At 54.7% G+C, this 15,549-nt stretch overlaps 1 protein-coding gene across 4 annotated transcripts in view; it reads right to left on the bottom strand.

Annotated features, from left to right (window-relative positions):
- The window catches only part of MBP (myelin basic protein), a 115,906-nt gene extending 106,092 nt beyond the window's left edge, over positions 1–9,814 (bottom strand). For all 4 annotated transcript variants that reach the window (XM_045790294.2, XM_045790295.2, XM_045790296.2 and 1 more), the window contains exon 1: positions 9,673–9,814. The gene's annotated coding sequence lies outside the window, so the exon portion shown is untranslated. The remainder of the gene's footprint in view (positions 1–9,672) is intronic.
- Positions 9,815–15,549: the final 5,735 nt, after the last annotated feature.

The following is a 15,549-nucleotide window of genomic DNA, read 5'->3' as shown; positions in this document are numbered from 1 at the left end:
GCAAAAGAGCAGAAGGGCATGACGCAGCGGGAGGGAATGGGCGTGGGGCGGCAACCCTGATTCCAGGCCCACCTGCCTTGGCCAGCGAGGCAGCCCTGGACGGGTCAGCCAGCCTCTTGGAGCCCCACCTGCTGTCCTTCCGGGGAAGCGAGGGGCTGGAGAAGGGTGGCTCGGGGCCCAGCAGCAGCGACAGCGCCTGCTCTGCACACCAGCGTCTTCACGACTCAAGCGTTCCCGACAAGGACTGAGCAAAGCCGCCCACGTTGTGTCAGACGGTGACAGCTGGTTTCCTGAAGCCAGAAGCCGAGTCCAGGGCGAGATGCTATGGAAACTCATTCCTGGAGTGTTTACTCGGTGCTCAGTGCCAGAAGGAGCAGCTAGGGAGCGGGCCACAAAGAGCTGGACTCTATCAGGCCCACACGCACACAAACACACCCACACAAGCGTGTGCACGCCCACACACACGTGCAAGCCCACGCTCTCCCGTTTCTGAGTTCTAGGATGCTAGGAGGACAGCCACACGTGTTCTCCAGCCTGTCCCTTTGACGGGGGAGTCCTCAGACCTCACCTAACCTACTTCTGCCTCAAACCCTTTAAGGGTACAACAGGGTCCACACAGGAAGAGAAGCCCACAGACGGTCGGGGGCCTGTGCCAGAGCTCTGTCCTCAGGTGAAGCAGGTCTAATGGCCCTACAACAAAGGCGGGACCTTCAGTTTGTGCACTGCTCTGTCCCCAGCACCACGACAGGGACCAGTACATAGCAGGTTCTCAGTAAATACCCGTTAAGTGACAGGGAGAAAACGGAGTGAAACCATGAAGCTATCCCCTCTACTCCACCAACCACTTGTGCTCACCTGCCCACGTACACACACACTCACGAGCAGCACATCCGTGCTTGGAGACCCGTCCTTGGTTTGTGGCATCACACCCACCCAGAGCAGCACGGGAACCACGGGGAAGCCCAAGGGGTGGGAGTGGCTGGGGGGACCCGCAGAGCCAGACCGAGCAGCCCCGGTCCAGCCAGCCTGGGGCACCAAGACGACAGCTGAGGATCCGGGGGCCCTGAAGGCCCATCTAGGGGCAGAGGCCCCCCTGAACACAGAAGCCCTTGCTCAGAAGGAACCAAGGACCCCGCAGACAGGAAGTATGGGTAGATGGCTGGGTGCTGAGTGCAGACGGTGGCAGCCAGAGTCACAGTCCCCTGCCCTCAGCTCCAGACTGAAAGCTGCAATGCTTGGTTGCATGGGGACCAGGAGGTGCAGCTGTGCTGGAGGGCCTGGGTGCCCGGGTCCTGGACGCAGAGCCCACAGCCGGGGCCCAGGAGCAGCCGCCTGCCCCACGCACGCTGTGCGAAGGCGCCGTGGTCAAGGGCACACGCAGACTCCTATGAGGCCAGCAAGGGGATCCTGCGTGAAGTCGGGGACTCTGCCCTTCAGAAGCGAGGACAACCCGGGGTCAAGGAAGCACGCACCTGTGCTCAGCTCACCGATCACCCGTCACAACATGTCTGGGTTACAGACATAGGAACAATTCACCAGTAGATTCTGGGGGGTGGGGGATTGTACTTGAATTAATTACCTGTCCAAGGTGCTAATTTAGAGATTATATGCTAATAAACGTTCACCCAAATGTTGTTAAACAGAAACACTTGAAACCAGGTCAATGCAAGCAGCCCTGGCGCAGCTGACTGGCTTCCGGGGCGGGGGAGGGGGCAGTCCTGCTCCTTGGGCGGGAACTCAGGAGGGACCGTCTATGCGTGAGTCAGGCTCACGGCTGAAGCTGCACCAAGACCTCAGCTTGGTGTGCTTCCTTCTTTCCTGAAGCTCATGGGCACCATGTGGGGCCTGGGCTTTACCTGCTCTGAGCACTGAATGGACACCTGCTGTCTCCCTCTGCGTGTTGTCACGTCCGCCTTCCCTAGGCCTCCACCAGACACTGGCAAATGTCCATGATTCATCATGAAACCGCCATGTCGGCTCTGCGCAGAGAACTCCAGAGCAAGTGACCAGGAAGACTGCACTAAGAAGCGGACGGGGAGAGACTGGGATTCGGAGGCCAGAGCAGCGCCCTCCAGGCTCCCACCTGATGACAGGTGTCACGGTCATGAAGTGTCACCCCTGCAAGAGGTCGGGGCGAGCCCTGTGGGTTGAGTCCAGGGTCCATTCTTCATATTCCGGTCTGAGGCCATGTCATGAAAGCCAGTGAAGTTCAGTCTCAAAGGTTTAGGCTCTGAGATGATTGTATCACAGTAGCCCTCACGAAACCACCACGTTCTCTATCTTCACGAGCAAATTCAGTTGTGTGTGTGTGTTTTTTTAAAATTTTGTCCAGGTTTTAATCTACCCTCACATCAAAATGTACTATTCCTAAAGCACGTGTTATTTAGCTGTTGCTAACCCTCTGTAAATATATATTTATATTTGTATATTTGTGTTTACATTTAGTGTAGGACTGTCACCTAACGTGGCTTCAACCGTGACACTTCACTGCACTTTCAGCAAGTTCGTCTGCCAGGTCTGGGCACGTCTGCCTCCCTTCACAGGACAATTTCCCACCACCGGTCTGGAATGAATAAGGTCAGCTTTGAATACCTGGCTCAAATCCCTCTCTCTTCCAAAGTAAGTCTTGACATACGGAAATAACGACAGAATAAAAGACTCATCATCTCCCTTTTGGGACGATACCACCTTTCGGAGAGCAATATAACGTGACGTATGGAAGCGGCAGATGCATTCTGCCTGCCTCCGACGTTTGCTTTACCCTCTTTGTATTTCTGGGAAGACAAGTGCAGCTGGTGTTCATACTTCATAAATCTTCGGTCTCAGCTACTCCAAGGCTATTACATCTTCAGACACCAACAGAAGCAGAATAAAAACAACCAGAGCATCCTGACTGCCGCACGTACACGCGTGCGCACACACACGCACACACATGCACACACTTGCACGCACATATGTGTGCGCACATGCACACTCACACACTTGCAAGCACAACACACACGTGCGTGCGCACGCACACGTGCACACATTTACGCACACACACGCACACACATACACAAACAGAAACCTAGTTCCTAAAATATAAGCACCATATTTATTTTATTAAATTCCTGCTTTAATTTATCTGGCCTTCAAGGCAACACAGTAAGCTGAATACATCACTGGTGGAGAACAGACGCGGGCGTGCGCCTTCTGTGAAATCCAGGCCCTGCTCTGCCTCAGCCATGAGAGGACGATTAGGATGGGCAGAACTCATCCATCGCGGATGCAACAGATACGAGCCCCACACGCTATGCCAATGCCACCAAGGCACGTAAACCATATCTTAGGTTTCCCAGGGTGCACATGCTTGACGGAACACTGAAGCACCTTGTAAGCAAAATGCTCCAGAACCAGAGATCGCTAAAAGCTGAGCAGGGAAGTCGGGCATCCTGGAGACAGACAACCCAGAACGAGCAGGCTTGTAAAGAAGCAGGCCACGGGGCCACGGGGGGTGGCGCAGGGCTGCTGGGGGAGGTGGGAGGCCTGGGGAGTACACGGGGTCCAGGGCAGAGGCCTCACCCCTGCACAGCACTACGTGGGCTCCTTCCCCCGCGGGGTGGCCCCGCTCACCAGGAGCCCCATGGTGTCATTGTCTGCATACAGTTCGGGCCTTGAGTAGACGTTTTGCCGTGGGAAACCTGTCTGTGCACGTCTAAGTCCCCTAGTCATACGGAGGAGCCCTTCAGGGCAAGAGCTACACCCATGTTATCTTGGTGTACCTAGAAACCCAGAGCAAAGCTTTCCGCACATCACAGTCAATGGGTTTTTAAAAAACTAATCATGCATTTGACGTATTTGGGAAGCCTGCAACATAGCTCTGTACTTTTTGCTTTCGTAGCAAGTTTAGCAAAAATGTTAGGTTTCAACCATACAGGAGAATACGGATGGAGAGTATGAGCCTCGTTGGCAGAGAGGGTTGCGCTTACTAGGCAGAACAACAACGCCGTTCTCTGAGTGTGGAGAGAGAAACAAACATCAATGTTACAAATAAAAGTATAAAAGGACAGAATTGTATCTTCCATGAGTCATTCCTTCTAACGTAAAGTCATTTTATCAGCGACATGCACAGGTTTTGTTGACCTTATTCAAATGCATGTTTGTGAGCACATGCGTGTGCATGCGGATAATCCCGTGCAGACGTGACAGACTCCGGCACTTGTCACCCGTCTCCTCTTCCACTTAGAGCGGGGTCCTCGGAGTTTACTTGGGAGCTCATTAAAATACATATTCCCGTGCCCGATCCCCAAGACTGTGGTTGGTGCGCCAGAAATGGGCGCCCGGGACTCTGCATTTCACAAGAATTCCGGAGGAGATGACGCAGGTGGGTGGCAGACCACCGAAGGGCAAACAGGCGGCAGCCGTGTCCCTCAGCCTCGTGACAAGACACGGAGCCGGGCTGGCTGGCTGTGGCAGGCACTTTGGTGGGGAGTTGGCTAGCCGGCCACCACGCCACTTGTGCCCCCACCAGGGATCCAAACAGACGCAGGGCGTTTGCTCTGTTGTGTTTAACTCTCAGTTTCCAGACCAGACTCTGGAAGGGGGGGTGACATCTGAGTGAGTTCGTCTGTCTGTCTGTTTAGGCTGCTGGTTGATGGGGAGGTGGTTTCATGTGTCTGCACGGTTTTTGCTGGTGGAGCTGTGCTCCTGCCGGCAGGGTGGCATTGACAGACACTCCTAACCGGACAGGGGGGCAGGATGTGGCCGGGGTGGCGCCCTGGGGGGAGGGGGAGACCCCTCGTCACCCGACCCCACGAGGCAGGGATGCCACTTGTGCAAGGCGGCTATCCAGCGGTGGACAAGGCCATTGGGAGCCCTCCTCTTACTTAAAGCATTGGGGCCACCACACTCCCCACCCCCTCTGACAAAAATCAAACTCTCGCCGTTTTTAAGTGCAATACACAGGAGTCACGCTCTGAAACGTGAATTTCAGAAAGCATCATGGCAGGAAGGCATGTCACACCAGCAGGGCCCATGTCTCAGCAAGCCCCCCTCACAGGAAGTCACCGCACTGCTGGCTTCCAGCTGGGAACCGCGGGGCGGTGGAGACGGGCAGCCAGGTCCCCGAGTGGGCAGCATGGCCGTGGGCCACGGCTCTGTCCCCACGGGTCCCAGGCTGCAGGGCGGGACGCGGCTCCATGAGCGAGCGTGGGCCCCAGCAGCGGAGCGCTCAGAGTGAATGCAGTCCCCAAAACGCCAAGACGGTCGGCACTGGATGTTGACCACCGAGCCAAACAGGACCCAGCGTACAAGTACAACCGAGTCACGTCTGCTCACAAAAGAAGCATCAGCACGACTCTCTGTTTGCTAGACGGTTTTAAAACTGGGGAGATAGAAACCAAATCCAAGCCTTCATTACTGCATAGTCAAAATCCGCGTGCTGTTAAAAACCACTGCATTTAATAAAAGGTAATAAACAGCTCTTGCAACGATTTCTGTGTTTTTGAATTTGCAATACATACCAAGGAAAAGCATCTCACCCTCAAGAAAAACAGCCAAGGGGCTCTGAGCAGAAACTCATTTCCTGTAAGAAGGCTGTGGCTTCAGGGCTCAGAGAAACCCCCTCACGCTCTGGAAGGCGTCACCCTCCTTGTCACCATCTATGAGGCTCTGACCCCTTTTCAAAGCCAGCGTCAGTGTATGTAGTGTGTTGTATTGCCATCAAGAGAGATGTTCTCGAGTTCCTGCAGGTGAAAAATCTGTTTTCCTACCTAATTCTTTCCTTTCAAGAGGAGCTGCTTTGCAAAGGCCCCTGGTTTCTGAGCACTTCCCAGGCGCTCCTGTGGCTTGCTGAGGACAAGGTGGGGTCACACTCCTGGGCCTGGGGGCACCACTCGGGGGAGTCCGGGAAGGGTGAAGGCAGCCCTGTCCCCTGATCCAGCGGCCTCTGACTTGTGAAGGTGAGTTCTGGGGGGGCTGGAAAGACCAGAGATTCTGGACGTGTGTTCTGAGACCTAAATGTGTTGCTCGTCGGCCTGCTCCCCGGAGAACTCGGGTTTCTCGCGTATAAACCAGGGACAGGACACTGCTGGCTTTAACGGGTGGCTGAGGGACTGCGGAGAAGGCACATGGCCAGACTTCCCCATCGGACGCGCAGCCTTCCTCCAGAGCCCTGCGGGCAGCATTAGTCGGTCTGTCTGTGTCCTTTAGAAAATAAATCCGTCTCGGGGGAGGGGCAGATTTACCAGGCCTTTTAATGGATTTTATATATGTCCTGAAAATACACGTATTATGAAAGAACACTGTCTTAGGCCATGAGACACTGAGAAACCCTCTCCCCCACGTTTGTCCTCTTCTGTGCTCTTAGTGCATCTTTCCATGTTCTTTCCCCTTTGTTACTTGCCTTTTGGTATGTTTTTTATATTCGTCTCTGCTATAAATCTTATTTTCTTCTTTTATTTTGGAAAATGTTAACTCCTTCACTCTTAAAGAATGTGAATTAAATTAAAAGGAAATCAAAATCCCATTGAGAGCTTTGTAGACCTAAACAAGCCTATTCTAACCCTTGCGCGGAAAGGCGCAGGACGTGGAGGAGTCACCACAATTTTAATAAGAAAAACAAAGTAGGAGGACTCATTCTACCCGATGTTAAGGTTTACTGTACCACTATGGTAATCAAGCCAGTGTGCTACTGGTGGAGGACAGAGACCGGGATGGGTCGAACAGAACCTAGAACCCAGAACTAAACCCACACAAATACGTGGAAATGATTTCCGACAAAGGAGCAAAGCATCTCGGGTGAGGAGTGATCTTCTGTTCAACAACGGCCCAGGAGCAACAGGACACTCCTAGGCAACAATAAACCAAAGCAAAACAAAAAGCCCTCAACTTACACCTCGTACTTTATACAAAAATTACCTCAAAATGGACAACAGACTTAGGTGTAAGATGTAAAACTACAACAGGGAGGAAAAAACAGGAGAGAAGTCTCCGGCCCTCAGGCTAGGCAGAGAGCCCTCACCCTACCCCACCATCACAATCCATGACAGGAAAAACCAATAAACCAATTTCGTCAAAATGAAAACCTTTCTCTCTACCAAAAACCCTGTGGAGAAGACGAAAAACAACTACCAGCATGTAAGTGCCAACCACTGGGACCAGCGTCTAGAACATAGAACTATCGAGACCAATCGCCCAATCGGAACACAGGCACAGACACGAACAGGCTGTTCACTGTGAGGGTGTACAGATGGCGGATACACGCACGGAAATCTTCAACGTCATCGCCCATGAGGGAAATGCAAACTAAAATCACGATGTCACCATACGTCTCCTGATGGAACAGCTAAAATAAAAAGTGGCGACGGGGCCAAATGCTGTCAAGGTTGTGCACATCCTGGGTCACTCCCACCTTGCTGGTGGGATGCAAAACAGCGTGGCCATTCTAGAAAAGAAGATGGCAGGTTTTTATCAGATTAAACATGTGCTCACCATAGGACTTCGCGACTGTACTCTCGGGCATTCATTCCCAAAGACATGAAAGCTCTGCTCTCACAAAAACCTGTACATGGATGTCCAACGCCAATTTCATTCACAATAACCCAAAACTGGCAACGATCCAAGTGCCCTCCAAAGAGTAAATGGTTAAAAACCAAAACCAACCAACCAAACACCAGAACGGCGGTGCACCCCTACCACGAAACACTGCTCAGGAATACAAGGGAGGGAACGGCGCGTGCACTCGCTTGAACAGATCTCAAGAGAGCCGTGCTTAGTGAAAAACGCCGATCCAGAAAGGCTGCATATGGTATGACTCTGTTTATGCTGCATTCTCGAAATGATGAAATTATAGAAATTGGGGAACAAGATGAGTGGTGCCAAGGGCTCGGGGAGGGGAACGGAGGGCGTGGGCTGCGAGCGGAAGGGACAGCATGCACACCCCAGACGTGGAACGGTCTGACCAGACTCTTGGTGACCTCATGATCCAACCAACATTTAAAAGTTCAGGTGGCAAAAAAATATCACAGAGCAGACCGGGGCCGGTTCCGCTCCCCGCGACATCCTCCACCATGGCACAGTCACCGTCGCCGCCGACCTGGCAGCGAGAGCCGACCTTCACAACCACCGTGGAGCGAGTCAGTGCCCAATCACAGAGCAAGCACCGTGTCTTAACCTTCCTCAGCTTTGGACAGGGTGCCATACATCAGAAAGATTTTCCAAGTGGATCTGAACCAAATAGCTTTTTTCGACCCTGAGATAAAAGTAGTTATTTCAGAATAGTTAAATCCTTGAGCGTTCGTGCTAACCAACATCTTACGGTAATTTTTAACTGGATTCCTTCCCTTCAGATTTTTGTTTATGCCACTTAAAAAAATAAAACTACTGATGGGCCCTTTCCCTTGTCTGGTAGAAACGTGTTATCAGGCTTCAAGAAGGGCTGTGCTGTTCCAGGTTCCCCAGCTCCGGGCACCAGGCAATACTCCGAAGGGGCCCCACCACCCACAAGTGACCTGCCCATGGGCCTGTGGCACCCAGCTCAGGGTGGTCCCCGATTTGTGGGCCCTGGTCTGTAAAATGTCTCCCTGGTCCTGGCGTGTTAAAGTCTCAAATAACCACAGGTCTTAGCTAGGGTGGTCCCTGAAAACCTCTCTCTAGCCCAGTGTGGGTGTCCGTTGCTAGGTCACCCAGAGGCCCCCCTGAACCCTGTTTAGCCCCTCGGCATACATCCTAGCCGCCTCAGGCGCCTGCCACGGGGGCAGAGCTGAAGGCACACATGTTGTTGATTCTCACGCTGTCGCAATTGGAAAACAGAGAACAGGAACCAGAATGCGCCTATTTCCTGCCAGAGTCTTACTGAGATCCCCAAAGAAACTTAAACGATTTGCAAACCCCACTGTGCCTTCCCAAACAGAGGGTGAAAGTGGACCCTAAAAGAAACCAGGAGCTGCCACCAGCCCCCCACAAGACCCAGACAGCCCCCGGGGCGTCAGCGCAGGGATGGCAGAACACACACACCCTGGGGGCCGCCAGCCCCCCCACCCCCGGAGTCCGGCCCAGGAGGGGAGCGCGCCCCCAGGTCACAGGCGCCGGGGCGCACGCGGCTGCAGGTGGGCCCAGGTGGTTGCAAGCGGCTGCAGGCAGCGCGCGCTGGAGCCAGGACAGGCCCCGCGAAGGCGGAAGCCAGGCAAGTCTCCAGTCGCCGCCCCCCCGCCCCGGTGATCAAAGGGAAACTTGCTTCGTTCCGGGGGGGGGCGTCCACGGGGCTCCGCGCGTGTGGAATTAGCAAGCACTTTTAACTGGCAGGGACACCCAGCCTGCCCTTCAGCTCGCCACCAGCACCCGTCTCCAGGTCCCCCGGAGCCGCCTCTTTTGACCTTTGTCACCTCCCACCCCTAAACCCCACCCCCACCGCCACCCCTAGGCCGCGCGCTCTCCGGGAGACCTGGCCTGGGGCCTGGCCCGAGGCCACACCTGGAAACCCGTCGGGTTCCGGCGCCCGCCGCCGTAGACTGGCGTCCGCACCCGCGCGCACCCACTCGCAGGGAGGCCTCAGGCTGCCACCTGCCCGCCACCTGCGCCGCTGCCCCGGACAGCCCCGCGCCACGGGTCCCGCCCAGGTCCCCGCGGTCCCCGCTCCGGGGCACGTAAACAAAACCCCGGGCCGCTCCGCCCGCCCCCGCCACGAATACCCACCGCGCGCTCGCCGCTCCGAAGCCAGAGGGGCGCCGCGGGGTCCCAGGCCGCCTCTCCGCAGCCCGGGCCCCGCTCTTGGGCAGCCGGGTCCCGGAGCTAGCTGCCGGCGCCGCCTTCCGGAGAGGGAGACGCGGGCCGCCAGGGCCGGAGGCTCGTCCTCGCTGGCGCGCGGCGGTGACTGACGGCTGCTGCTCCAGGGCCCGGCGCGAACCCCGCCTCCCGCCCCCGCCTCCCGGGCTTCCTGCGAGCCAGGTAAACTCGGCTGCCGAGCGGAGCCCGCCCACCTGCCGCCCCGCCCCGCGCCGCCTGCCACGGTGCCGCCTGCCGCGGTACCACCTCGGGGACGGCCTGGCCACCCAGAAGGCCGCGGACGCGTGGGGACCGGGGCGCAGAGTCGGCGCCGGCGGGGAGAGGCAGGATTTGGCCGCCGCGGAACCCCTGCTCTCTGAACCCTTCCCTGGGCTTATCCTCTGAAAGTACCCCCACCCGCCATCGCCAGGAGGGACCTGAGATAACATCTCCTCCACCCTCCGTTTCACTGTGACTAGGGGCCAGAGCCGGTTCAGTGCCGGGGCTAGCGCTCCCGTGGCCGCCAAGCCCGGGCTTTGAGAGCCCCAGGGGATGAACTTTGCATGGATGGTGGCATCACAAACAGGTGCTCTGCTGGAGAACGCACGTTTCCACAGAGGTGGCAGGCAAAGGGCACTCATGAAACAGACCAGAAAATGCCACACGGGGGAGGGGGGGGAGGGGGCGTGAGCCCTGGGTCCTGCAAAACCCAGGCATCTGTTGACTTGCGGGCGGTGTCATCCTTTTGATCCGAAGGAAGCCTGCTGTCTGGACATTAGTCACCAGGGCACACAGCTTTGGTGGTGGGATGGACTTTCCCCTGTATTCTCAGCCTCCTCCTGGCAGTGGGAAAGCAGGAGGGAGGAGGGAGAGCCAAGACGCTGGCGTCCTTCAGGACTCAGATTCCGGGTCAGGGAACTGAATCTGACATTCCCTGGAGCCCGCAGGGACCCACTCACTGTATGTTAGGAGTAGGGGGAAGTCTGGTGCTTGGCAAGAGGTGGGGAGCCCTTGTGCCCTGGGCCAGCTGTATGTGGGGTCAGGGCTCCCTGCCCAAACCAGCTGTCCTCATATTCCCCAGGGATCTTGCAACCACGCTCAAATGCGGATGATTCTAAGAGAAGTATGTCCACGGTGATAGAAGTGTTGGACCTGATCCTTTCCTCAGGAGAGACAGGTGAGAAGAGAGAACATGATATTCCCACTTATGGGGGTCCGCAGGGGCAGTGGAAAGGGGATGCTGGTGGTGCCAAACTTCCTAATTTTTCTGCCTCATACCTTCATTCCCCGTTTCAGAAATGGACAAGCAGGGTGGGGATTAAGGGAGTCAGACACACACTGAGGGCGCACAGGGCAGTGAATCAAACCTGGGAAGCTCCCAGGTCCCTGACTCAAACCACTCAGCACAGCCCACCCCCACCCCAGCCCTGAATTTCATCAAGGTCAGGCCAGGACACCCCAGAAACTGGGCTCTGTTTGGATGCCTGTTTCAGCATCACAAACACTTCTCCTCCCCACAGATGCCTCTTCGCTTCCTCCTGGGGTGAGTGGGCTGCAGAGGGTCTGGGCTCCCGCCCCGCAGACTTGAGTGAAGACTGGGCAGTGGGGAGTCCCACAGGTCACATGCAAACAGCACCCTTCACCTTCCCCTTCGTGCTGTGTCTGCTGATTTTCAGTGGTTTATAGAAACTTCACATACACCAACTGTGGTCTCTGCCAATGTCAGTCTTGCCAGTTACAACTCTTTTTAAAGTATTTATAAAATTTTACTATGCCTGTTGTGTGGGGATATAGTGCCTCCAAATTCATATTCAGGGGTTCGTCAAAGAAAGTGTATGCGAGGGAGTAAGGGAGACTATTCAGTAGAGCAATGGATGGGCATTTGGAAGGTTCCATCATAGGGACATCCCCTCCCTCTGGAGGGGGGGATCGGGACCTCACGCTTTATGTAGAGATGGGCACGCACCTTTAACAAAATACAGAGGTTCATTTTGCTGAATAAAATTGAAAGGAGTCTTTTGACAAGTAGGGGGAAATGAGCCAAGCCTCTTTGTTTCTTTGACATTTCTAAGAAAATCCTATTGCAATCCCCCCCGGACCCTGATACACTTCAGATAATGAGGACGGGCCCCTTCATCACTTCGCATGGCGGCAAATTGCACAATAAGCTGTGCGTGATACACACTCAGTAATTTTTGTTCCATGGAGCTAAAGCTCAGCTTACCCAAGCTAAAGGAAGTAAACAAATTAATCTAAATAATTCCCAGTAGAGCAGACTGCATGCGTCTTGAGTTTGCTTTATTTTCCGCATCAACAGACTTACCTTTGTAATTATATTTTTGTGTAGACAAGGACTGAAGTTCATTTTTATCCTGGTTTGTAATTAACAATTTGCTGGTGATATTCGCAAAGCAGATAATTTACCTGCATAGGCTTGAAGGTTGACTGTTTCACCATAAATTCTAGTTAGTACGTGGATCGACTTTGCTCAGGTTACAAGTACCAGTAGATGAGGTGCATAAGCTCCAAAAAGGGCAATTAAAAAACCCCATATGGACAAGGAAACACTTGAGGGCTCTAGCCCACAACCACACAGCGCCCCTAGACTCCTTTCCCCATGGTGGCTGTCCCCTAAGTGCCCACGGCAGCTCCAGCACATGGGTGCCCCCCGCCCCGCCCCAACTCAAGCAGCCTTTGTGCAGAGTCAGGGCCTCATGGGCGTGTTTGCACAGCACCTGGAGCCTCCGTGGCCAGAGAAGACCTGATATCTCTCCATGTGCGTGGCCAGATGGGGCAGGGGACAGGCGGGCAGCAGCCCCAGCAAGCTTGGAGGCATGAAGTGCTGAGGAACCACAGGGTTCGTGGAAGCAGCTGGTGAGAAGAGAGAGACAGAGACAGCAGCAGGGGAGAAGCAGTGGGGCGAGCGGCCCCAGCCCCACCCTGGAGATGCAGGGTTTCCCGGAGCCAGCAAAGGGCTGGTGGCCCAGGCAGCTTCAGGACCGTGGTATCCACCACTCAGGGGAAGTTGGGTTAAGGGGAGAGACTAGCATGGAGAGAGCCCTCGGGAGAATATGGCAATAATAATCAGCAAATCCTTGGGATGCCTGGGTAGCGCAATCATTGAGCGTCTGCCTTTGGCTCAGGGCGTGATCCCAGGGTCCTGGGATCGAGCCCCGCATCAGGCTCCTCCGCTGGGAGCCTGCTTCTTCCTCTCCCACTCTCCCTGCTTGTGTTCCCTCTCTTGCTGGCTGTCTCTCTCTGTCAAACAAATAAATAAAATCTTAAAAAAAAAAAATAGCAAATCCTGCTTGGACCTTTGCTGGTTCCAGCACTGAGGGCTTTCCATGCATCCACCCAGTCCTCAAGGCGGTGGTGGGTGGGATCTGCTTCCCGCATCCCATGGGGTCTGGGGCTGCACGAGGGCACACTTGGAGCAGACACTCCTCGGCGGCCCGTGTCTCTGTCACGACTGCATTGTAAGCGTGTGGACGGTGCCTGGTGTAGTAGCCCCGTGAGAATACTCGCTGTGTGCATTGTAAGGGCCAGAGTCAGAATTCGGTGGCAGACCCACACCGGCCCCTCGGCTGAGGGCGGACGGGAGGTAGAGCCCCTTGGGACAGGCAGGGCGGGGAGGGACGTTGAAGGAGAGGAAGGGGTCTCACTGACATGCAGGCTTCTGCCTGGGTGGTCTGACAGAGGGAGGGAGAGATAATGGTCTTCAAAGGCAGGCTGGATGTTCAGATAACACACTCCATTCGTAGTTGTATGCCTGGAGCCTGGCAGGATGTGTCCTTATAAGCAACTTCCTATGGGCAGCCTCCTTCCCACGCAGCCCTCCCCCATGTGCCCAGCACAAGGACCCCACTCCACAATGCAAGGTCTGGTGGGTGGGCATGCCTCTCTTTGGTGTCCCCATTGTCCCAGTGATTACCCCACGGCTGTGTGCACTGGAGGCTCACCCAACAGAAAGATCACGGGGAGACAGGGCCGTGTAACAGGCCTGAGGAAGATAATGACCTGACCCGTATAAAGAAGAGTCAAGAAGAAAAATAAGACAGGGAAGGGAGATAGCAAGTGCTGATGGAACCAAGTCATGTAGCTATCTCGGGGTGGGGGTGGAGGAGTGCATTCCAGGAAACAGGGATGACAAGTGCAAAGGTCCTGGGGCAGGCAGACCTAAGGGGTCAAGGGATCCTAGGAGCCCACTGTAGCTGGAGGAAGGAAAAGTGGAGGGAGCATGTTAGGAAAAGAGATGAGAGGGGCGCCTGGGTGGCTCAGTCGTTGGGCGTCTTCCCTCAGCTCAGGGCGTGATCCCCGCGTTCTGGGATCAAGCCCCACATCAGGCTCCTCTGCTAGGAGCCCGCTTCTTCCTCTCCTACTCCCCCTGCTTGTGGTCCCTCTCTCTCTGGCTGTCTCTCTCTGTCAAATAAATAAATAAAACCTTAAAAAAAAAATGGAAAAGAGATGAGAGATCGAGTCTGTGGACACACCACAGAGGGTCTGAGCAGCTGGAGGGATGACTTTGCCACCGACGAGGTCAGGTGCTCTCTTTTGGACACACGTATTTGGTGTCTGAGGGGAGATTGAGTGGGTGTGTTTAATGGAGAGGGGTATCTGGGTGGGAGCTTGGGGGAGTCGTTTGCAGAAGCCCCACCTGATGTTACTGATGGGGCCGGAGGGAGGAGGAGCCAGCCAAGGACCCTCAGGAGGGGGCCACAGGTGGTGGTGGCTCCCCGGCTTAGCGGATGGACGTCTTGGGTCTCCTTCACCAGGACTGGGGTGACAGCCTGACTGGAGTGGACCTGAAATCATGTTGGCGGCAATCTGAGACAGAGCCCGCCCACCCTCCTTTCCAGGAGGTAACTAAAGGGGTGAAGCAACCAGGGGCGGGGTAGGGGCAGCTGGAAGAGCCAGGAGAAGGTTACTCTGCAGGATGTGAGAAAGGACAGCCTGTTGGAACACAGATGGAACCTTCCGGAGAGAAGGGCCCCTAGCTGCCCACATTCCTGTTTGACAGTGCTTCTCAAGGACTGTAAATGTCCCCCCTTTAGCCTTTTCTTACACTCATGGGCACACATTTTGTGGGCCTGAAACTCATAAAATTTGGGAGAAACAGAAGACTAGGAATGCAGCAAGGTCCAGGGTCCCGGAGGGACACTGCGGCTTCAGCTGCATGAGCTCCCGGAGCCCCTCTGCGATCTGTGGTCCCGGCCAGCGAACGCCCTCATTAAACAGAGGGCCCAGACCCCAGTGTGTCCCTCCTGGGCCCGAGGACCACGTGGTCCTCTGACTGACTTCATTTCTTCACAATCCTAGTGAGGTGGGACTAGGGTTGTCTCACGCTTTATAAATCCATTCGCCTTCGGGAAACATTGCCTCTGGCAAGTCCGTTTTATAACGCGCTCACCACTACCCGTTATGGGGACGTGATTCTGTATTTGAAGCTTCTGGCTAAATTGTGCAAGGTAAATGACACCCAGGAGTTTTTACTGAAATAAGTGAGTATTCTTCGTGACTTTTAATTATGTTACATCTTAAAATATTTGATACTTATTGGTGATATGAAAGAAACCAAACCATTGTTCAATTAATCCGCATATCTGCATTACTGTCTCTGGGATCGAACATTTATATATAACTGTTCTTATGGCAACCAAAAGCAACAATTTCAGAGGTCGGTTTTGGTGAGGAAAATAGAATTTGCTTCTGTTTGGCAGGACGATGTGTACCAGAGGCTATTAAAATAAATGTAAATGAGCATGGATTATATGGGATCATCGGTGATTTTATCTCTATGGTAGCCGAAGA

This window comes from Ursus americanus, chromosome 19 (genome assembly GCF_024610735.1).
Source record: "Ursus americanus isolate L20-20 chromosome 19, mUrsAme1.1.p, whole genome shotgun sequence".
Taxonomy (NCBI): Eukaryota; Metazoa; Chordata; class Mammalia; order Carnivora; family Ursidae; genus Ursus; species Ursus americanus.
The sequence above is the reverse complement of the archived record's forward strand: the minus strand, read 5'-3'. Positions and strand labels throughout refer to the sequence as shown.